General features: G+C 39.7%; 1 long non-coding RNA gene across 1 annotated transcript in view; it reads right to left on the bottom strand.

Moving 5' to 3' along the window:
- Nucleotides 1–7,974: 7,974 nt before the first annotated feature.
- LOC114677554 (uncharacterized) overlaps nt 7,975–23,564 on the bottom strand; it is a 29,974-nt gene continuing 14,384 nt past the window's right edge. The window contains exons 2-3 of the long non-coding RNA XR_003728903.2: nt 12,906–12,982; nt 7,975–8,103 (exon numbers count right to left, since the gene is read on the bottom strand). This is a non-coding gene — a long non-coding RNA (uncharacterized LOC114677554). The remainder of the gene's footprint in view (nt 8,104–12,905; nt 12,983–23,564) is intronic.

Genomic DNA, 23,564 nt, shown 5'->3' on the forward strand with positions numbered 1-23,564 from the left:
AGAGCAGCATAATTATGTCAGCTTGCAAGCTACTCATGCAGTTTGAGAAACCTGGAAAGATGGTGGCAGTTGTCAATGCACGAAGTAATACCTTTAATGCTAGAATTATGTTGCCTAACATGCAATCATCTTCGACATCACCAGAAACCGAGTCATTGCTTGCATAACATAACAGAAAAGTGAGAAATACAAAATCCTTACAAAACTGTTTTATTTTCTGAATAGGTTGATTTTCCATTTGGATTTTACTGATGTTTTTGCCATCTGCCATTTTCTCACATTTTAAAAACATCCATAATGTTCTCCACATGTTCTATCTTATTTTATAAATAAGATATTATACAATTCATTCTAGTTACATAATATTTACTTTTAAACTAATTAATTACATTTTATAAGTATATGCTATCAGTAATGGTTTTTCTTACTGACAATAGTTATTAGAACAATCACAATAAGTGTTAGCATTTATGAAGAGTCTGAAAGGGGTGACAAAGCTCAAGTTCCTACTACATCCTCAGAGTTGTCGCTATAGTATGTTGTTTTTCTTAGAATGTTATTCCCATTGTTTTAAAAGTTCTTTATCATTATACTGTCAAGAGAAATATAATCCCATTTAGCAGAAATTAGAGAATTCTAGATAAAATTTTTTATATAAAACACAAAACCTAGTTTTAGGCGATTGTCTTTAAAAGAGACAAATATATTTGGGCATGTAGAGATAGTAGCAACTACATTGGAAAGATCTAGAAAACTTTTGTGTGATACATGATTAACAAGCCTAAGAATACTAACTTGGAAGAATTTTGAGACACAGTGTAGCCATGTTAAAATATTTGAAGGGTTATCGGGTAAAAGATACATTATATTTCTATGGTACCAACAGGTAGAAATATGACCACCAGATAGAAATTAGAGAGGAGGAACATTTGCTAATATAAAGTCAGTAGTTCCTATGGTTAGGTAGAAATTTTAAAATTACGTATTAGGGTCTGCAAAATGTAATTTTATTTTTTATGTCTATCAGATTTTATCTCAAGTCCCCAATTGTAGGAAAAAAAGCTATTCAGTGTAAACTAGGTGAGTTCAAGATTCTCCCCCTCCACATTCTCCCAGGTTTGATTCTGAAAACAATAACTGTGCCCTGTGTTACAGAAGGAATCTTAAGGTGGCCCCCATAATCCCTGCCTCCTGATATTCATGCCTTCTGTGGTCACTTCCCATTGAGTGTGGGCAGAACCTATGACTTGCTTTGAACCAACAGGTTATGGCAAAAGTGACGGGATTTTAATGATTCCATGTATTCAATTGTATGTGTGTGATTATGTTACATAAGACTGTGCTGCTGACTCCTTTCTCTCTCGTTGGCTTTGAGGAAGCAAGCAGCCATGTTGAAGAACTGCCCATGGTGAGTGGGCAGCCCCCTGGCTGAGGATGGCTTCCAGTCAACAGTCAGCCAGCAAATAAGGCTACCACCACAAATGAACAGTTCTACAGCTGCAAAAGAAATAAAATTTACCAGCAACCTGAGTGAACTTGGAAGTGGGTCCTTCCCAAGTCAGGCTTCAGATGAGATCATAGCCCCAGCAGTCTCAGTCTTTTTGTTTTCTTTTGTTTTGTTTTCAAGACAGTTTCTTGCTCTGTCACCAAGGCTAGAGTGCATTGGCACAATCACGGCTCACTTGTAGCCTCAATACCCTGGACTCAAGTGATCCTCCCACCTTAGCCTCCCGAGTAGCTGGAACTACAAGTGCAAACCACCATGCATGACTGATTTTTAAAATTGTTTTGTAGAGATGAGGTCTTGCCATGTTGCCATGGCTGATCTTCAACTCCTGGCCTCAAGTGATCCTCCCACCTCAGCCTCCCAGAGTGCTGGGACTATAGGCGTGAGCCACCATGCCTGGCCTGGCTGCAGTCTTATAAGACTCTAAGCAGAGGTACTTAGCTAAGCCTACCTGACATTCCCTACCCATAGAAACTATGAGATTAATAAATGTGTGTTCTTTTAAGTGGCAAAGTTTGTAATAATATTATTATGCAGAAATTGATAACTAATTCACCTTGACATCAGTGGAAAGGGAGCACATAATCCTTGGTCCTCTATCTTATTCCTTCCTTTGTTCCTCCATTCTTTAAACAAGTATTTATTGAGTGCCTATGCATCAGACATACATCACAGAACAAAGTTGGCAAAAATCCTTGCCCTCCTAAGGCTTTCCACTCTTGTTATATGTTGCTGAGGTCTTCAGTTTTCAGGTCTATCCAGTCCTCAAGGATAGTCAGCCTTCCACAATGTTATCTGCTGAGGTTTCCACACCAAACCCTTATATCCCAGCCTGAGGATTCCTCAGGTCTTCATGCTCTCAGGGTTGTACCTGGACCATTCTCAGCCAAAGAAGGTATCTGGAAGTTCCCTGAGCTCATTGGGCTGTGTAAAACTCTGGAACTGCCTGAGATCTTTGGCCTAACATTTTGCCCTTTTGCAGTCTCTGCTTCATGTTGCCCAGAGTATAACAGCCTGGGAAATGCTTCAGATAATCTGTTGACTCTCAAGGCTGTGGGAAGACAGCACAGCGCCATGCCCACAAATTTACCCATCTAGGGCCTCCACTATCTTCCTGTGAATTAGATGAAGCCTCACCTCTGAGTCAATGCAGTTACATCCAGTTTGGCTTGGTGCTTTTGTGGCAAGAAAAAGGGTCTCCTTCTCCCAGGCTAGCAACAGAGTATGGGACTTAATTAAGGAGGCACAAGTGAGACTCCACCTCTCACTTCCTTCTTGGGTGGGTACATCTGCATGTATGCAGACCATGTATGATATGTGATGACTTCTCCTGAGTTCCTCCTACAGGTCCTGAGTTCCTGCCTCAGCCTCCCAAGTAGCTGGGATTATGGGCACGTGCCATTACGCCCAGATAATTTTTGTATTTTTACTGGAGATGGGGTTTTGCCATGTTGGGTGAGGGGTAGGGAGCACCAAGGTGAATAGGGTCCGGAGAACTGTTAAAGTCTCACATTCTTTCTTCTCCTCTAACTCCTCCTCAGCTCAGAAGAGGAGAGTAATTTATTCCTTTTATTTGGAATCGCACCAATTTTTTGACTCTTAGGGCCAATGGATTACTTCAGAATCTTCATGTAGTCAGAATGGGAGGAATCAGGGTGGGGAGGAATTGGGTCACTAATTCATCCAGATCCTTCTTGAATAATTTGACAACCTGAAGTCGTGTGTCACTTGATGTCACCCTTTTAAAGCACTGGAAGCTTTAGACTGCAATTCTAATGGCCCAAATGGGTGAGAGTCATGGGGTGAAAGGTACAAGGGAGAACTCATCATAGGGTGGCAATAATGTTGTATCTCACTACCATTTATTGATGCCCAGTATTGCCAAATGTTGTTCTAAGCACTTCACATTTAGTACTTACAAAAAGCCGTATAAGGTAAATATTCAGCCACGTTTTATAAATGATGAAAGTGTGGCTTAGAAGATTAATGTCTCCAATATCACAGCCTTAAAGAAGCAGAAATGAGATCTGAAGCTATAACTACTTAATCCAAAGCTTGTGAGTTAATATTTTTAGCTCTATTATGTGCCAACCACTGCTGAATATACCAGAACTACATCAATATTAAACTACTCTGCTACCTTAGAACAGAATATGTCAGGGAGGTAAAAATTCTTGATCACTGGAAGCATTTAGGCAAGACTAGAAGACTACTTGATTGGAATAGTTTCTATTAGTAATGTATGACATTCATTTAAAAAAATAGAAAATTAAAGCTTGAAGTAATCATTTAACATAATGATTGGGCTGTGTAAAACTCAGCCCAAGATTCAGAAGTATAATTTTCCTTGGTAATTCTACAAACTCATTATTAAACTTTGGGTGCACAGTAATAGTTATGAAATGACAATAATGCTAAGACTTCATTATTATTAATAATGCTCAGACTGGGGGTGTGATTACACCGTGGCTAAGCACAGAGCCAATGAAAAAGACACTTTTCCAAATGAACATCTCTAATATCTGAATAGTGTTGACCGAATTCTAGAGTTGTTTGACCTGCTGCAGGATAATATACAATCTCATAAAAAGGACAATTTGTTTGATGCTTGAGAAATAGAGATTACGCATAAGTAAACTATGGTCAGTTTGCCTGCTGGTTGCTACAGGGCCAGTCTGACACTCTTTGAGGATGTGCCATGAAAGATTTGCTGCAATTATCCAGTAATCCTACATGACACAATGTGCCATAGCCTCAGATGCGCCATGAAAGCAATTCTGTTTAAAGTTCTTCTGCTCCACCCTCTTGTATCCAGAAGTGAGTGACAGCTAAGCGTCACTGAATTTATTACAGTTGTTGAGCAATAAGGTAGGAATGCCACTGGAGATAATGACTGATACTTCTGCTCTCTGCCTTTCTACCACACAGTGAGTGTACTGTTCTTATTATGTGGAGCACACATAATAAGTGGAGCCTGTTGACTTGAGAAACTGATATGTATTTTGAGGATTACAACACTATAAAACTTAATGGCAAGGCCTCTCTCTCTCTCTCTCTCTCTTCCCCCTTGATATTTCTGAGTGTGCCTAAGGGCACATTTAACATATAGCATATAAAATGCATATGTGCAATACATAATAACTACCATAAAATGTAATAAATAACACAGACAACTACATTTGCCTCATCTGCCCATTTGGTTAAAATGTTTCTGTTTTGTGTTTCCCAAACCCTACAGCTGGCGTGTTTAAGAAATGTCCATATGTTGATGACTCCCAAATAGACATCTTGAGTTTTTACCCTTCCCGAATTCTAGATTCATATATGCGGCGCCTGATTGACATTTCCTTTTACACTTAAGTCTTTTCCATCTCTCCAAACCTATTTTCCTCCAGTAGTTCCCTCAAAAATACATCTAGCTTTATTCTCCTTTTCATTTACTTAATCCACTCACAAGTCACTTACACTTTCAAATATAACTTGAATTCATTCATATCTTTCCATCTTCTACTACTACCACTTGAGAACAAGCCATCATCACAATTCCTCCAGAATTTTTGAATACCCTCAAAACTGCTCTCCTACTTCCAATCTGGCCCCTTATCAATCTTTTTTCACAGAAAACCAAAATGATTTTTAAAAAAGATTTATCTATAAGTCTGATGTTCTCACCCCTCTGCTTAAAATCCTTCACAAGTTTCCATTGCAGTTAGAATACAGTGCAAACTCCTCACAACTGCCCATAAGGCCCTGTATTACCAGACTTTCCTCTCTGACCACATTTCAGACCACTCCCTGCTTATTCATTATGCTTCAGCTGTTCCTTTCTGTTCTATTAACTCATCAAAACTATTTCCACATCGAGGCATTGGCACATGTGCCCTCGACCTGAATGCTTTTCCCCCAAATCTTTGTTATGCCCGTAGGATCATTGAAGTACCCGCTCAGAGAGGTTCTCTGACCTCTGCATCTAAAGCAGATCCTTCCCACTCCATCACTCTATCACATCACAATTATTATAAAATAATCCTGTTTGAATTATTATTATTATTTTTGAGATGGAGCCTCGCTCTATTGCCCAGGCACAAGTGCTGTTGCACAATCTCAGCTCAAGTAACCTCTGCCTCCTAGGTTCAAGTGATTCAGCTGCCTCAGCCTCCTGAGTAGCTGGGATTATAGGTGTGCGCCATTACACCTGGATAATTTTTGTACTTTTAGTAGAGACGGGGTTTCACCATGTTGGCCAGGCTGGTCTTGAACTCCTGACCTCAGGTGATCTGCCCGCCTTGGCCTCCCAAACTGCTGGGATTACAGGTGCGAGCCACTGCGCCCCGTTTGGATTATTTTGTAGTAATTTTCTATAAAGTTTTCTATCTGAAATGGTCTTATTTATTTACTTATTGTCTGTCTCCCAGCATTAGAATGTGAGCCTCAAGACAGACATCTGTTGGTCTTGTTTACTGCTGTGACTTCAATGGCTAGAAAAGTTCCTAATTTATAGTAAGTACTTAATAAATATCTGTTCAATGATTTGCGTTTTTCCTTCAAGAAAAAAAGCATGTTTCAACACAAGATATCTAAGAAGGGTACAGAGTCCAGTTGCTTACTTACAATGAAAGATACAAGCCAAAGACAGAGGTATCAGAAGGCTCATCATTTGCTTTTCTAAAACATTCTATTCTAACCCCATTAATATGAATTAAATTTCTGCCTCTTGGACATTGATGTTAATAGACATCTCAAGTTCATCTAGTCTGACCCATGCTTTTCATAAAAGGCGTAAATACGGATTATTAATTATTTAAAATATAGTGAAAACTTAACAGCTTTAAGAACACTAGTGTGATGAGAGGAACTTTATATTGGTCCCTATAGTTGTTGACAAAGACTCTCCTTGAGCAAACTTTGGTTAGGCTCCTCTAAGCCCTTTTCTTGAGTAGGCCTCAATCCTGGCCTATAAGAGCAGCAACTGAAAGCACAAACTATTTCTCCCAACTCCTCCTGCCCTCCCAACTAAGAGGCGTGGGCAAACACTAGCATAGTTTCTATAAGCTCAAGGCTGTGTTCCCAGGATGACAAACCCAGATCCCTTAAAATGCCTGCCTGAGAAAACTCAACACTGCCAAAAGAATTTACTGTTCATTCCAGCCCAAAACCTGAGTATAGGCCCCCATCTCTCTTTTCTTAGAGCATTTACTTTAGAAAACTTGCTATTGTAAATCTTTTCTCTCTTTGAGATGTATCCTCTACATTCCAGGAATGTCTTTCTCAAGGACCTGGGAGCCATCCCTTTGAAATGTAATCAACAAGAAAGATAGGGCCTGTTGTGCAGTCTCCTTGGGAGTGTAGGAGCCTAACTCTGATAAGCTCCAATTAACAGACAAAGATAGACTAATCATTTTGAGCCAACCCCCACTAACGTCCTGTCCTTCAGCACTTTTTCTTTAGTACACCCAGATGTTTAAAAAGCCTCCCACATTTTATTTCTGCAAAATTGAGTTTAGTTCTGTACTAAAGTCTTTCTCTTCTACTGCAGCAGCTCAAACAAATTCTGTCTTATCATTTTCAACAAATGTCCAGTGAATAATTTCTCTTTAACACCATGAGCTAGGTAGCTATTATATGTGGCACGTTTGGCTGTATCTTAGGGTGAATGAATTGTCATGGATTGTATACTACATCTAGCCAGCATTTGATATTCCTCAACATGATGACATTTTCCAGGAATGATTCTTCACACTGTCTTCACTTTGATGGGAGATGAGCTCAAGAAAGGTCCTAGGGATGGATCTCTGGCTAAAACAAAAAGAAAATAATAAAGCTATATCCTGAAGCAATGCCCAAACACCTACATCTCCAAGCCTCTCTTGATAATCTAAATTTAGGCCACTCAAGAGTTTTGTTTTTTGTTTTGTTTTTAATTGTCCCAATTGTATTTTGGAGTCTCAATGACTGTAGGACCTCCAAGTGTCATAGGTAGTTGGGTATAGAATCTGGGACTCAAGAGAGATATCTGGGCTTAAAGACACCTGGCCTTGGGGACACAGATTTGAAATAATTAACATTCAGGTGCAAACTGAGTAGGTAAAATTACCCAGCAAGAATGGGTTAACTATGAGAGGAGAAGAGGATCAAGGACAAAACCTCCTAGGAAATGCCAGTGTTTTCAGAAATAGTGGTGGACTGTGCTTCCCAACTGTTTACATGTCATAGCAAACATGGAAAATAGCATTTGTATGACACGCTGGGTAAACTGTGAGACATTTAGGAGTGTTTATATAAGGCTGCATGACATTTTTCTTTACTTTCTGTGTTAGTTTCTTAGGGCCACTGTAACAAAGTACCACAAACTGGATGGCTTGAAACAACAAATATTTATCATCTCATGTTTCTGGAGACTAAAAGTCCAAAATCAAGATGTCAGCAGAGCCATGTTCCTTCTGAAGCCTGTATGGCAATCCTTCCTTGCCTCTTCCTTGCTTCTGGTGGTTTGCCATCAGTCTTTGGTGTTCCTCAACTTGCAGCAATTCAGTATCTGCCTTCATCTTAACACGGTGTTCTCCTTGTGTGTCTCTCCGTCTTCACATGGCCATCTTCTTATAAGAACGCATATTGGATTAGAGGTCCACTCTCCATTAGTATGACGTTGTTTTAACTAATTACATCTATAATGACCCTGTATTAAGCTGTTTTTACATCGCTATAAAGGAATACCTGAGGCTGGGTAATTTATAAAGAAAAGAGGTTTATTTAGCTCACAGCTCTGCAAGCTATTTAAGAAGTGTGGCACGGGCATCTGCTTCTTGTGAGGACCTCAGGAAGTTCACAATCACTGGGGAAGGCAAAAGGAGAGCAGGAAATGTCACATGGCAAGAGAAGGAGTGAGGAGGGAGCGGAGGTACCACATTCTTTTAAACAGCCAGATCCTGCATGTATAGAACAAGAACTCACCCATTATTTCGAGGATGGCACCCAGCCATTCACGAGGGATCTGTCCCCATGACACAGACACTTCCCACCAGGCCCTACCTCTACTACTGAGGATCACATTTCAACATGAGATTTGGATGGCACAAACATCCAAAGCGTATCAGAACCTATTTTCAAATGAGGTCTTATTTTGAGGTATTGGGAGTTAGAATTTTAAGACATCTTTTTTTGGTAGGGACACAATTCTTAATACTTTCTTTATATTCTACAACTATAATAAGAAAAATTTTAAAAAGTAGTAGGGGTGCTAAATATTGAATTGATGTAATATTTAACCTAACTCTTTAATATCAGATTTTATGTTTGAAATTGGTATACTTTCTTTCTAATTATGTGTGATCATTACCATGGGTGAGAAATGTTCACATGAGTAGGTAGTTCAAAAAGTGAGAATTTTTTTTATAACCACTTAACAATTTATGACAGTTGGAATTATATCTAAAGAATCTATCATCCCTTTTCTTCAGTGACAAATGTAATAGTAAATTTCTTGCAAAGATGATTTTGAATATAACCAAATTTTCTCTTGATGAACAAACACATTATTAAGATAGTCATACTGCAGCTAGAAAGAATACTAATAAAATTGTAGTTAGCACAAATTTTATATATTTATTTATTTATTTCTAAACATTATGCCATAAGAAATAAACACTAATATATTTGAAGACAGAATTTTATCCTGAGTGCAGCTCCAATAGGAAAGAACCCCTAACTGGCTTCCCCAGCACAGGCAGCTATATCTTGAGCTGTGCACTCTCCTCTTTGGGCTACTAAAGTTGATGTCCAACTTGGCCACTCCCAGATCTACTCAATAGAGCAGTGAGTGCCATGTGATGCTGGGAAGGAGGGAGGCACACTTTCAGATCCACTTTTCTTGGATGACCATCACAGGAGCATGAAATAAAAATGCTTCTAATGATAGCAATCAGCAAGGAGGTTCTGTACTTCCAGGTCCCACATGGGTGAAACAGTATCTCTTTGCTTCCTGTTTGTTGGGAAGCTCTGAGATAGAGGAAGTGGAGTCCTTAAAAGAGAAACAGGTTAAGCAAGAGAAAAAATAAATGAGTGTAGTGTTCCAGAAACCAAGCAGGTGTGTGACCCACAAAATCAAGTGCTGATGATAGTCTGGGTAGATAAGGACTGAAAGGGTTCCACATAGAAGTTACTGGAGACCTTGTTGAGAGTAGTTTTAGTCAAGTGGTAGGAGCCCAAGCACAAGTTTCCATGGATTGGAACTGGAAATCGGAATAGCGTGAGAAGTGGGGACAGTGGAGGCAGACAATTCTTCTGTAAGCTTGGATTGCTACTCCGTGTCTCTAAGTTTCCTAGTTTTTTGTTTTGTTTTGTTTTGTTTTGGTAAAATAGGGCATATATGAACACCAACGCCATAGGATTGTTGGGAGGATTAAAAGAATTAACATGAAAGCTTTCTAATTATAAATCACCAGAAATGTATAAATACATCCAATTATTATCAGGGATTTTAATGAAAGTTTGTGATTCTTCTTGTACCATCCCCTCGCCCCAAAGAGCCATCTCTTTTAAGTCTGGTTAAAGAAAAAAAAAAAAAGTAGTTAAACCAGGAAATAGGGCTAAATGGTAGCCAACATTTTTGATCCTCTTTGGTGCTCGGATGATGATGGAAGTAAATCCCCTGGGATGCCACTAAGAAAGAAAAGAAAATCACCCTGAAGAGCTGTCTCTCTACAAACTATTGAATTTATTCTGTGAAGAATGTATGTTTTATTAACAGTGATTTAATTTTGGGAAAATTCTGAGAAAAAGCTGAAAGACATGATGATTAATTCCTTGAATTTGCAGAGAATATAAATTCTAGGAAGACCTGAGAGTATAGATTTGAAATGTGTGCGGCCTTGGCCAGGCCTGAGATCATAATGGAAATAGATTGCTATTATAGAAAGACCCATCAGTGAACCTAGCTGGGGTCTTCTGCTATGTTCAGCTAGAGGAAGGCCATGTTCCAGAAGAAAGTATTACTAGACCAAAAAACTTGGCTACCTTTTCCATCACGTATTCACAGTAGAACAGCTAAACCGGGTGATAAATATGTGTAATGCTGAAGTGGTGTCAGGTATAGCTTACGTAATTGCAACTCTACCTCCTTAAATCCTGGAATAGGATTTATTTCTGTAATCAAATCATTTCACTTTGCCATATTATTACCTGTATATGATTACTTATGTAGATCATTCAGCTTAAGAAAACATTAAAGCTATTTTCAGTATGAACTAAGACTTACACTTTTTTTTTGAGATAGGGTTTAACTATGTTACCCAGGTTACATTTGATCTCCTTGGCTCAAGTGTTCCTCCTGCCTCATCCTCCCAAATAGCTGGGACTACTGCACTCCAGCATGTGCCACTGCACTTGGCTTACACTACTTTGAATTACTACTTTCATTTTCTGAAAACTGGTGTTAAAGCAAAAATTGTACCAGGCGGCTGGGCGTGGTGGCTCATGCCTGTAATCCCAGCACTTTGGGAGGCCAAGGCGGGCAGATCACGAGGTCAGGAAATGGAGACCATCCTGGATAACACGGTGAAACCTCGTCTCTACTAAAAATACAAAAAATTAGCCGGGTGCGGTGGCGGGTGCCTGTAGTTCCAGCTACTCAGGAGGCTGAGACACAAGAATGACATGAACCTGGGAGGTGGAGCTTGCACTGAGCCGAGATTGCATCACTGCACTCCAGCCTGGGCGACAGAGCGACACTCTGTCTCAAAAAACAAACAAACAAACAAACAAAAAACAATTGTACCAGCCAAAGTAAAATAGGCCAGGATGACATTACTTTATTCAAGGCTATTGCAGTAGGGATGAGAGGCCAGAACTAACTCTGAACTTGACTCCACTGAGGCAGAGGGGGTAGGGATTTTTAAGGGCTGGGTTGAACTGGTGGACAGTACTGGAGGACATTAGAGGAAAGCCATAGGCCATCTGTGTTTGCTAATTGGCTTTATCCAAAGTAAAAATAAACTTCTCGTATGTTTATGTTAGAAGGTAGTTTTGCAACTTGAAGCAAATGCCCACTGAAGTTAGGCTCCTACTCTCCCATAGGAACTAGGAGATATGAGTACTATATCCTTTGATAATTATATTTCAAAGAAATTGCTCTCAGATCCTTGAGACAAGACATTCCTGGGTTGTAAAGCTGGCAAGAACTGCTCACTAGCAAAACTGCTCACTAGCCATATATGGCTAGTGAGCACTTGAAATGTGGCAAGTGAGACTGTGGAACTGAATTTTTCATTTTTATTGATTGAAATTTAAATAGCCATGTGACTGGTGGCTGCCACACTGGACAAGGTAGCCTCAAATTACCTCATCATCATTTGATCTGCAGAAAAACTGCTGCTATTAAATGTAATGTCTATAATCTGGATCATTCTCCAAAGAGAAATTATCACTGGCGATTAGGGACACTTGTACTCACTTTGGATGGTGGCAGTGAGAATTAAGTTAGATAATGTATATGAAAGTGCCTAGCAAAATGCCTAGTACAAAAGAGGTACCAATGATCTTAGTTTAGTTTTCAGTGTCCTTCAGGGTACACAAAATGAATTGTGGCAGAGTGTTCAAAGTCAAGAACATAACAAATAATTGCTGGTGTGGCTGTTGCAGGGGCAGAAGTGTTAATATTCCTCATGGTTACAAAGCACAGATGTTCTGGCTGTTTTGTAATCTACAGGAATTTATTTAATCTTGGAAATAAGCACCTTCTTTATACTTACTCATATAAAAATGCCAAATTGTAAAACCAGAAATCATAAACATTTGGGTTACTATCAATACATTTAATAATAATCTATTATTGCATGATGTTATTGATGCATTCTTTTCCTTAGAGGAGTTAAAATAAACACCTTTATAAAGACTAAGTCAGAACATCTAAAGATTCTTGTGATGTAAAGGCATGATTTCATATATTACATGTGTTTAAAAGAAATTATATCTTCTTCTGACAGTGAATTATGTATTTAAAAATGTGGGATATCCAGAGGAGAAAAGGAAAAGTAGCATATATAATGAAGGAAAGAACAATTTTGGCAAATGTGTTTCAGCAGAATATGAGGATGTTGGCATACTACAATTGACCTTAGTCTGAAAATAAGCTACTGTAGCTCCAGCCATCAGGAATTCCACATTTTTCAGCTATGGGCATACAACTGTGGGCTGGTTTCTCCCAGACACTATATTCTCTCCTATGTCTGACTTGGCTTTTTCTCCACTGTTGATCACCATCATGTATTTTCAGTTGTTTTCAAAAGTTTTAATTTTCTCCTGGGAATTGCATAGTGATAAGTTGCTCCAAGAGATGCTTAAATTTTTATAACATAATGAAGATGTTTATATGAAAGAATCATTTTGAATGAATTATACTTACTCTCTGATAAGGAGTTTGGGGTGCTGCTTTCAACCAAAGGCAGAATAATGGAACTCCTGGTCTTGGATCCCACCACGCTGACACAAAAGAACAAATAGATTTTAGTAGTTTATTTCATAATTGGCCTATAATAGGGAGGCATTACATACTGACTTTTTATTCTGAATCTTATGCCAAGGAGATAGGACCCATTACATAATAGCTAGAAAGGTTTTGTTTGTTTTGTTTTGTTTTTGTCATTGTTGTTAAAGCAAAATTAAGCAAATTGATTTAAAATTGTTCAGGTTTACATAATGAAGACGTGATAAGATTGTAATTTACTAACAAAGACCATTAAAGCAAATTCCAATAATCCATTTAAGATACTTATTTTACAAAATTTCAACTCATACTTTTAAGGAACATGTTGGGAGGATTAAAAGAATTAACATGAAAGCTCTCTGAAAATTATAAGTCACCAGAAATGTATAAATACATCCAATTATTATCAGGGATTTTAATGAAAGTTTGTGATTCTTCTTGTACCATCCCCTCTACCCAAAGAGCCATCTCTTTTATGTCTGGTTAAAAAAAAAAAAAAGTAGTACATAGACATATAGTGTAAAATAAGACAAAACTACATAGCTATGTTTCCTTTTGCCAACTATTGAATATATAATAAATAGTAAAGAAGAAAACTGACATTTGCCAGGCAATTTCTGTATGCTAGATGAGCATCCAGAAAAGACTCTTTTCATCCAGTTTTGTAAATACATTTTTAGTAATCATCTACCTTGCCCTGAATTCACTTGACTTTTTCACTTTCAGTGATTTTATGATTCCTTTGGATACCACAAGTCACTTTCATGTTGTAATGATTGATTAAACATCCTAATTTTTTAACATTCTACAGACAGTATGTTACTTTTACTCTTAATTTTTATGTAAATCAAAAAGCATATTAATTTCATATGAATAGCTGACAAACTTACAGACTTTTAAGAGTATTATGTAGGAATATTTTTATTTATAAGCATTAAAGAGCTAAACCAAGCCAGGCATGGTGGCTGGCACTTGTAATCCTAGCACTTTGGAAGGCAGAGGCGGGAGGACTGTTTGAGCCTAGGAGATGGAGACTAGCCTGGGCAACATAGTGAGACCTTGGCTCTACCAAAAAAAAAAAAAAATTAGCCTGGCGTGGTGCACCTGTAGATGGGAGGATGGCTTGAGCCCAGGAGGTTAAGATTGCAGTAAGCTGATATCACCACAGCACTCCAGCTTGGGTGGCAGAGTGAGGCATTGTCTAGCGGGGAGAAAAGCTAACCCAAAAATAATTAGCAAAATTGGGAAGTTGAAACTTGCTTAAAAGTTTGGAAATGCTCTCTCACAAAGTTAGTCCCTTATGATCATCTAGAAGCCATGGTTTATTATTTTACCTACATATCATAAAACACTCTTTTTGCAAAATATTTTTTGTTCACAAGTCCAAATGTAAAGATTTTCAGACACCTGAGGTGAGCATTTCTAATTAAGGAATTGTGTTGATTTACACTGGCCCCTCACCAAAAAAATTCAGTATGTGATTAAAAAGAATGGGCCAGACATCATGGCCCACGCCTGTAATCCCAGCTCTTTGGAAGGCAGAGGTAGGTGGATTGTTTGAGCTCAGGAGTTCAGGACCAGCCTGGGTAACATGGGGAAATTCCATCTCTACAAAAATACAAAAATTTGCTGGGTATGGTGGTGCACACCTGTAGTCCCAGCTACTGGGGAGGCTGAGGTGAGAGGATGGCTGCAGCACAGGAGGTGGAGTTGCAGTTAGCCGAGATGGCACCACTGTACTCCAACCTGGGTGACAGAGTGAGACCATGTCTCAAAAACAAAACAAAGCAAAACGACCCAAACCACTGCCATAATTTTGAATATATTCAAGGTGTAATGTAATAGATAGCTTGAATACAACACAGTTTCATTTTCAAGTGATTTGTATCAGCTAATCCTATAAACACTAAAACTGTAATAGGTAGACTAATTCCTTTTGAAGAATGACTCTTGGGACATTGCCAGTATCTGCATCTATTTTTTATTCTTTCGTTCCTTTAAGAGTTCATTATGTGACCGGGCGCTTTGGCTCAGGCCTGTAATCCCAGCACTTTGGGAGGCCAAGATGGGCGGATCACGAAGTCAGGAAATCGAGATCATCCTGGCTAACATGGTGAAACCTCGTCTCTACTAAAAATACAAAAAATTAGCCAGGCGTGGTGGCGGGCACCTATAGTCCCAGCTACTTGGGAGACTGAGGCAGGAGAATTGCTTGAACCGGGGAGGCGGAGCTTGCAGTGAGCCGAGATTGTGCCGCTGCACTCCAGCTTGGGTGACAGAGTGAGACTCCATCTCAAAAAAAAGAAGACTTCATTATGTGAGCTTTGCTTGGACACCCAGAACAATTATGAAACTATTGTACAATTTGCTTACTTCATTGAAAACTTTCCATTTTATAGTTTAAAAGTTTTGGTTTTCATTTTTTATTTGTGGACTATAGGAGCTATTGTATTTGAAATGCAAGTTCACCATCCAGCTAGGATTAAGGGATAACAGTTTGGCAATTGTGTAAGTTCACATTCTTGGGTTCCAAGCAACAGTTTCAAAAAAGGTTTCCTTTCTTCTTTGTTATTTCCAACATAAAGAAATCCTGTCATAGAATTTCTTTCTATCGTGAATGGACAGCTTCTGTCACAGAATGACAGAATCTTAGAGTTGGATCTTATCCACCATCCCACTCAACTCAAGAATCCATTAGTTAGCATAATTTAGTATCCCAATGGATGATCATCTAGTCTTTGCCTAAAGTCCACCAGTGATGGGAAAATTCATCATCATAAACCCCTATTCCATTTATGGTATAGAGGAAAGCCCAGTGGTTTTGGAAACAGACAAGATGGATTACAATTTTCAGTTCTAACAACATGAGCTAGGGCAAAGTTACTGTCTCTGAGCCATGTCTTCCATGCCTATGTGTAGCATATAAGTGCTCAAAAACTGGCTGATGACAAACGGTATGAAGATAAAACTAGTTAATGCAAAACATCTTCAGTGGTTGAAAGCTCTTCCCCCTTTCCCACAGAAAGAAAATTCTTTCTCTATTAAGCCAAAATCTGCTTTCCCATAAATGAGTTCATTCAATAAATATTTATAGTAGTACTGTTCAAGGTACTGTATATAACTGTGAACAAGACAGAGGGAAACTTACTATCAGGGAAATGATGTTCTAGTGAGAAGAAACAGACCAACAGACAATAAATTAATGAATTAAGTTTATAGCAAAAAATTAGTGAATAGATAATGATACCTAATATACAAAAGGCTAAATCAGTTATGTACTAATTACTTGGTGGCTACTTCAAGGCAAGATACTGCTGAGGCAGTGTCACTTAAGCTGAAATCTGAATGACAATTCTTCTACTCCTTGTTTCTAGATATGGTTTCCGGGCAGCTCAGAAAAATTCTTTCCAATTGTGGAAGGCAGCTAACATGTTTATCTTTAGTTCTTTCTCTTCAAGCTGAATATTCAGTCACTTCAACTCTTTCTTATATAACATGATTTCAACAAAAATTTTCAGCTGGGAAGGCTCATGTTTTATTAACGCCATCTTTAAATGTGTCCTTAAATTGAAAACAATACTCCAGGTGTAGCTTGAACCATGTGGACATGGTAAGAACACCTCTTCCCTTCCATCTGGATTCTGTACTTCACTGATGATACCTCAGCTTACACTGTCTTTTTTGGTAGCCCAATTATAAACCAAAACCCAATTCTGGCGAAGTTTTCATCAACTAGAAATACCCAGTCTTTTCCACAGGAACTCCTATTTTGATGCATTGCCTTCTTCCTATGCAGGGACAATTGTTTCTATACCAGGACTTTACATTTACTTTTTTTTTTTTTTTTTTTTTTGAGAGGGAGTCTTGCTTTGTTGCTCAGGGTGGAGTGAGGTGGCACAATCTCTGTTCACTGGAACCTCCGCTTCCTGGGTTCAAATAATTCTCCTGCCTCAGTCAGCCAAGTGGCTGGGATTATAGGCACATGCCACCACACCCAGCTGATTTTTTTTTATTTTTAGTAGAGATGGGGTTTCACCATGTTGGCCAGGCTAGTCTCAAACTCCTGACCTCAGGTGATCTGCCCCCTTGGCCTCCCAAAGTGCTGGGATTATAGGCATGAGCCACTGTGCCTAGACTACATTTACTCTTGCTACAGTTTATCTTGTGTTTCAACCAATTCTTTCAGCCTATGGAGGGTTTTGAATCCTAATTCTTTCCTCTACCATACTAGCTATTCCTTTCACCTCCATGTCATTCACAAATTTAGCTAATGGTTGCTAGGTCTATGAAATGGGCATTCTGACAAATATAAAAATATTTCAGAGCCTTGATAAATTATTCAAGAAGTACAATTTGTTAATGAAAAAGAAAAGCCACACTACTGTGGATGATTCCCCACCACCACCATCCCATGTTTCCTCAATCATCTGTATTAAGCATTAATTTTATAATTAGGAAGAAAGTTATAAGAAATACATATCACAATATAAGTATACCATCTATATTTTCATCTAAAAAGTTGGTAAATGTTAAAGAGTAAAGACAATGAAAGAGCTGTGTGTCATTATATTAAAGACTTCCTCAAAGGCTGATGCAGGGCTGTTAATTTAAATCCAACTCAACCTGGGCAATAATAATATATTTATAAGTATATTAATGTATTATGGTAGCAAAATAATGGTCTAGAAGGATGCAGGCCTTTGATTCAATATCCTCATATTTGTTATAGTCTCAACAAAATGAAATTTTCTGGTGAAATTTCTTCTTCTATTTCTTAATTTAAAAGTATTTTTCTCAATAATCCCTAGAAATAGTGATTATTTGAGTCAAACCTTTAAAAAAGCATAATTTTCTGCCATAGTGTATGCTTTAAAAACTAAACAAAAGTGTTTAGAATTTAAACTTTGAATCTTGGCATACAACTAATACTCAGAGGACCAAGAATGCATTTCTGAGTGTGGGAAAGCATTTGCCTTTGAGAGAAGTTTAGAACAAAAAATAACATTTTGCTGGGTGTGGGCGGAGAATTAGTTCTTATTCAGAGAGAAATGCTTACGTGATATAATTGTCTTGATACAATTTGTACATAGAACACATTGACCTTGAGAAGTTCAGGTGAATTTGAATATTTATCCTTTTATTTCCCTGGAGATTCGACATTGGAATTTGGTTCTTTTTTTTTTTTTTTTTTTTTCTGGTAAAACTTAGCTTAAAACCTAACCTGTGTCTTTTTCTAAAACTTGAGAGTAAAGCAGGCAAAAGCAGGGGTCATCACCTTAATAACATCATCCTCCCCTCCCTGCTTCCCAGCTCTCTGTTGCTAATCTCAGGGCAAGAATGAGCTGGAACATGGCAGGTAAAGCTGTTGCATAGGCTCAGTTGAGGAAAGAGGGAGACATCTGAGATGAAGAATCATTTCTGGTTGTTAAAACAATGACTAGTTTTCCTTTAAAAGCGTGGGCATGGTCTTGATAAACACATTTCTTTTTTCATCATATCAGATTTCATATCAATGACATTCACTGATTTTGCTTGTCACCTAAGAGAGTTAGTCAGTAGGCACCTTACTGCTTAAGATGGAAGTTAGAGAATGTCCTAGGGCATGTACACACCCTCCATGTCTCTTCAAGTACAGGGCAACACATGTCTTGAACTCCTACTATGCCCCAAGAACCAGGGATTCGAAGATGAATGAAATGTAGGTCTTACTCTCAAAGAACTCACAATTAAGTAGGAAAGATATAGGCAACCTGGATATAAGTGCAACCTAGAGGAAAACACAATAAAGGTATGCTAATTTTATTGTGTGATCACCAAGAGGAGACACCCAAACCCAAGCCAGAGGGATTCCTAGAGGAAGCAATATCCTGTAAGCTCAGCCAACAAAATTCTCAGACCACCATGCTCATCACTGCCTCTCCCCAGCATCTACCATAGTGCCTAGCCCATACTAGGTGCTTAATAAATATTTGCTAGACCAAATATTTATTAAGCACAAGAGTAGTGTGCTTTACTCTTGTTAAAAGATTTTATGCAAGATCAAAAGAACTGCATATTCTCATTAAAGCTTCAAAGAATTCAGTTATATCATGCTTATTATCTCCACATTTATCATACTTTATATCATAGACATAATTAACTGTGCTTATTATTGTTATTATTTTGCAGTTGCAAGATTTAATAGAGTGAAAACAGAGCTCCCATACAAAGGGAGGGGACCTGAAGTGGGTAGCCAGTGCCGGCTCGAATGCCTGGGTTTATATCCCAATCATTGTCCTTCCCCCTGTGCTCTCAGGCGATAGATGATTGGCTATTTCTTTACTATCTGTTTTTGCCTATTCAGCATTTTAGTGAGCTCTCTTTACTACCTGATTGGTTATGTGTGAGCTAAGTTGCAAGCCCGTCACCTTCCCAGCTAGGCTTAGGGATTCTTAGTCGGCCTAGGAAGTCCAGCTAGTCCTGTCTCTCAGTCCCCCCTCTCAACAGGAAGACCCAAGTGCTGTTGGGGAGGTTGGCCAATGACCGCTCTAGCTGCTTCCTGCTGAATTGGGGTGTAGTAGGGGTCATGCAGTTGAGATTTCCTTGGGAGGGGTGCGTTCAATGTCATTAACATCAGAGCATAGGATAGCAGGCTGGTCCAGTTGTCTGCGATAGATCTTAGTCATGGACTGCATCTGGGGCTCCACTTGAAGAACCATTTGTAGTTGTACAGCTTCAATTCTGGAAGAAACAAACTTAACAAGAAGGTTAAAGATACAGGAATTGAAATGTGTGGCCTGCAGTGCAGGGGATTATTTCTTTGGCACACTTCCCAGGCCCTGACTCCCTGACTATCTGCTTGATAGTTTTGAAAACACCTGGTCCAGTAAATAATGATTTGGCCATCTGATGGGTGCTATCAATGCTTAAGTGAAAGGTTTGGTGAAGAGTTTTAAGTAATTTCCACTGGTTAGCTGCAGACAGAAGTATTTTTCCTTCTTTGGTGGCTAGCCATCCTGAGGGCAGGAAACTATGTCCTCCTGAGGTTTCTCATTCTATTTCTTCTGCTGAGTACTGGGGCTTGGTTTCCTGGAGGAGATTACCCCATACTAGGGGTCCTTCTATAAGCATTTCTAATGGAGGGTCCTGCCTTGTGACTCTTTTGGCTTCAATATCCGCTTGGCGGTTCCCTTCTATTTCCCTTTCCTTTCCTTTCTGATGACCCTGGCATTGTAAGACTGCCACCTCTTTAGGTTTCTGTACAGCCAATAATAATCTCCTAATGGCTTCCTGATGTTTGACAGGTATTCCCTTGGAAGTTAGGAATTCCCTTTCTCTCTCTATTGCTGCATGGGCATGGAGGACTAGGTAAGCATACTTAGAGTTTGTATATATATTTACCCTTTTTCCTTCTCCTAATTCTAATACCTGAGTGAGGGCTATTGGTTCTGCCAGCTGATTGCTAGTTCCTGGAGTGAGGGGATTACTTTCAAGTATTCCATTATCACTGACCACTGTATACCCCGCTTTTCAGAAGTCCTTTTTCTACAAAGGAACTTCCATCAGTACACAAGCTGAGGTAGGGATCAGTCAAGGGAACCTCTAGAAAGTCCCTTTGAGCGGCGTAGATTTGAGCAATCACCTGTTGACAGTTATGTTCTATCTTTTCTTCATTGTCTGGAAGAAATGTGGCTAGGTTAAGAGTTGCGCAAGTGTGCAGTTGCAGCACTGGCCCTTCAATTAATAGAGCCTGATATTTAAGCAAACGATTGTCCTGACAGCCACAAGTCTCCTTTAGCAGTGAGTATGCCGTTTACATCATGAGGTGTCCACATAGTAAGATCTCTTCCCTGTATTATTTTAACTGCTTCAGATACTAAGACTGCTACTACCACCACTACCTGTAAACAATGAGGCCAACCCTTTGCTACTACATGAATTTTCTTACCCAGGTATGCCACGGGTTACAAGCTGGTCCCTGAAACCTGTGTAAGGACTCCTAGAGCTATTCCTGTTTTTTCTGTGACATATAAAGAAAAGTCTTGCCCCATTGTCAAGCTTAACACTGGGACTTATGTTAGGGCCTTCTTTAGGGCCTTGAAAGCCACTTTTGCTTCAGGTGTCCATCTTACTAAATAGGTATTGGCTTTCTGAGTTTCCTTAATTAGTGTATATAATGGCCTGGTTATTTTGCCGTACCTGGGAATCCATATTCGGCAGAAACCTGTTATGCCAATGAACCCTCTTAGTTGCTTTTAGGGTTTGGGGATGAGGATAAGCCAGTATAGGCTGGATATGAGCCTCACTGAGGGCCCTGGTGCCTTTGGATAATTTTAGCCCTAAGTATTTAACCTGCTGTAAGCAGAGCTGAGACTTTGCTTTGGAAAACTTGTAGCCACAGGTGGCGAGGAAGTTTAAAAGCACTTGGGTGGCTTGATGGTACAAGGTTCCTGAACAGGCGGCTAGAAGTAAATTATCCATGTACCGAAGGACAAGAGTGTCCAGGTATGAGAACTGGCTCAAGTCTTGGGCTAAAGCCTGGCCAAATAGATGGGGGCTATCCCTGAACTCTTGGGTTAAAACAGCCCAAGTGAGTTGAGGCATTGGGTTTGAAGGATCTTCAAAGAAAAATAAGAATTGAGAGTCAGGATGTACCAGGAAACAGAAAAAGGCATCCTTAAGGTCCAGGACTGTAAATCACTCTTCTTCCTCTGGCATTTGGGAAAGCAGAGTATAAGGGGTTAGGTACAGCTGGGTATAGAAGGATAATGGCCTCACTGATAATCCTGAGATGTAGCACTAACCTCCACTGTCCACTGGGTTTCTGTACTCCTAAAATTGGAGTATTGCAGGGGCTATTGCATAGTTTTACTAGGCCTTGGGCTTTTAGGTCCTTAAGAATCTTTTGGAGTCCTTGTTGGGCCTCGGGTCTAAGGGGGTACCGCCTTTGGTAGGGAAAGGAGGTGGAATCCTTTAGTTTAACTTGAACAAGATGGGCATTCTTTGCTCATCCATATTGTCCTTTCGGTGCCCAGACTTCAGGATTAATTCCTTCCTCAAGCAGGGAACACAAACGGGTGTTCCTTCTCCTGTGTTCAGGTGTGTAATGACCCCTGCTTTTGCTAGAATGCCTCTCTCTAACAAGGGAGTGCGGCTTTCAGGCATAATTAGAAAAGCATGTGAAAAGAGTAAAGTTCTCCAGTCACAACTTAGTGGCTGGGAGAAGTATCTAGTGACTGGCTGTCCTAGGACCCCTCGGATAGTGACAGATCTGGAGGACAGTTTTCCAGGACAGGAGAGTAAGACTGAGAAGTCTGCACCAGTGTCCAGGAAACAGTTAACCTCCTGGCCCTCAATGGTCAAGCATACCCGGGGTTCTGTGAAGGTGATGGCATGGGCTGGCACTTGCCCTGGGCACCCTCAGTCCTGCTGCTGGATCATCTGGTTAGTGGCTTCTGACTCAGAGGACCTTTGTCCCCTGGGGCAGTGGGCCTTCCAGTGATTCCCTTGACATAAGGGGCATGGATGAGGGGGCGGCTTATTTCTACTTGGACAATATTTTTTAAAGTGTCCTTGTAGACTGCACTGGAAGCAAGCCCTATTAGGCATTCGATTTGCCCAGCCTTTCCCTGTTCCAGAGCCTCCAAAGTCCGCTTGCCTGAGGGCCATGACTAAAGCGGTGGCTTTTTTTTTTAAAAAAAAAATCCCATTTTTCCCAGTCTGCCTGCTCCTCCTGATCTCTATTATAAAAAATTGAGGTTGCCAAGTTCAATGGAGTTTCTAAGTTTTGCTCCAGGCCTAAGGCGGACTTTTGAAGTTTTTTTCTAATGTCTGCAACTGACCGAGTGATAAACTTATCGTTTAAGATTAGTTGGCCTTCCACAGAGTCAGGTGACAGAGATATGCTTCCTCAATGCCTCCCTTAGTCTCTCCAGAAAGGCAGTAGGATTTTCTTCCTTTCCCTGTGTTATAGTGGACATCACTGAATAATTTATAGGCTTCTTCCTAGTTTTCCTTAGTCCTTCTAGCATGCAAGTTAGCAAATATCTGCAGCACCAATCTCCATGTTCTGATTCTGCGTCCCAGTGAGGGTCTACACTGGGAACTGCCTGCTGGCCTGTGGGGAATTGTTCTCTTTCCTCTGTTGTCATCCTATCATTGACCTGACTGAGATACCAGAGATCGCCAAACTCTCGGGCTGCAGTTATGGCGGCACTTCTCTCATTTGGGGTTAGTGTCTGATTTAGTAGTAACTTTACATCTGTCCATGTCAGATCAAAGGATTGTCCTAACCCTTGTATAACATCAATATAGCCATCAGGGTTATCTGAGAATTTACCTAGATCTATTTCAATTTGCTTCAAGTCTGACAGGAAAAAAGGTACATATGCTCTGACTGGGCCAAATTCTCCAGAATAAATCTTAGGGGTGTTTTTGCCTTGGGGGGAATGTTTCCCATCTGAAAAAGAAACATAGGGATACCAGCACCCCTAGTCATTTTCCAATAAGCATTAGTCCTAGAGCATCCTTTATGGTCCGAATGCTTACTCCTTTCCAGGGTGCGTAACCACCCATGGACCTCTGCTTATCGGATTAGTT

Source organism: Macaca mulatta, chromosome 4 (assembly GCF_049350105.2).
Source record: "Macaca mulatta isolate MMU2019108-1 chromosome 4, T2T-MMU8v2.0, whole genome shotgun sequence".
NCBI classification, from domain to species: domain Eukaryota; kingdom Metazoa; phylum Chordata; class Mammalia; order Primates; family Cercopithecidae; genus Macaca; species Macaca mulatta.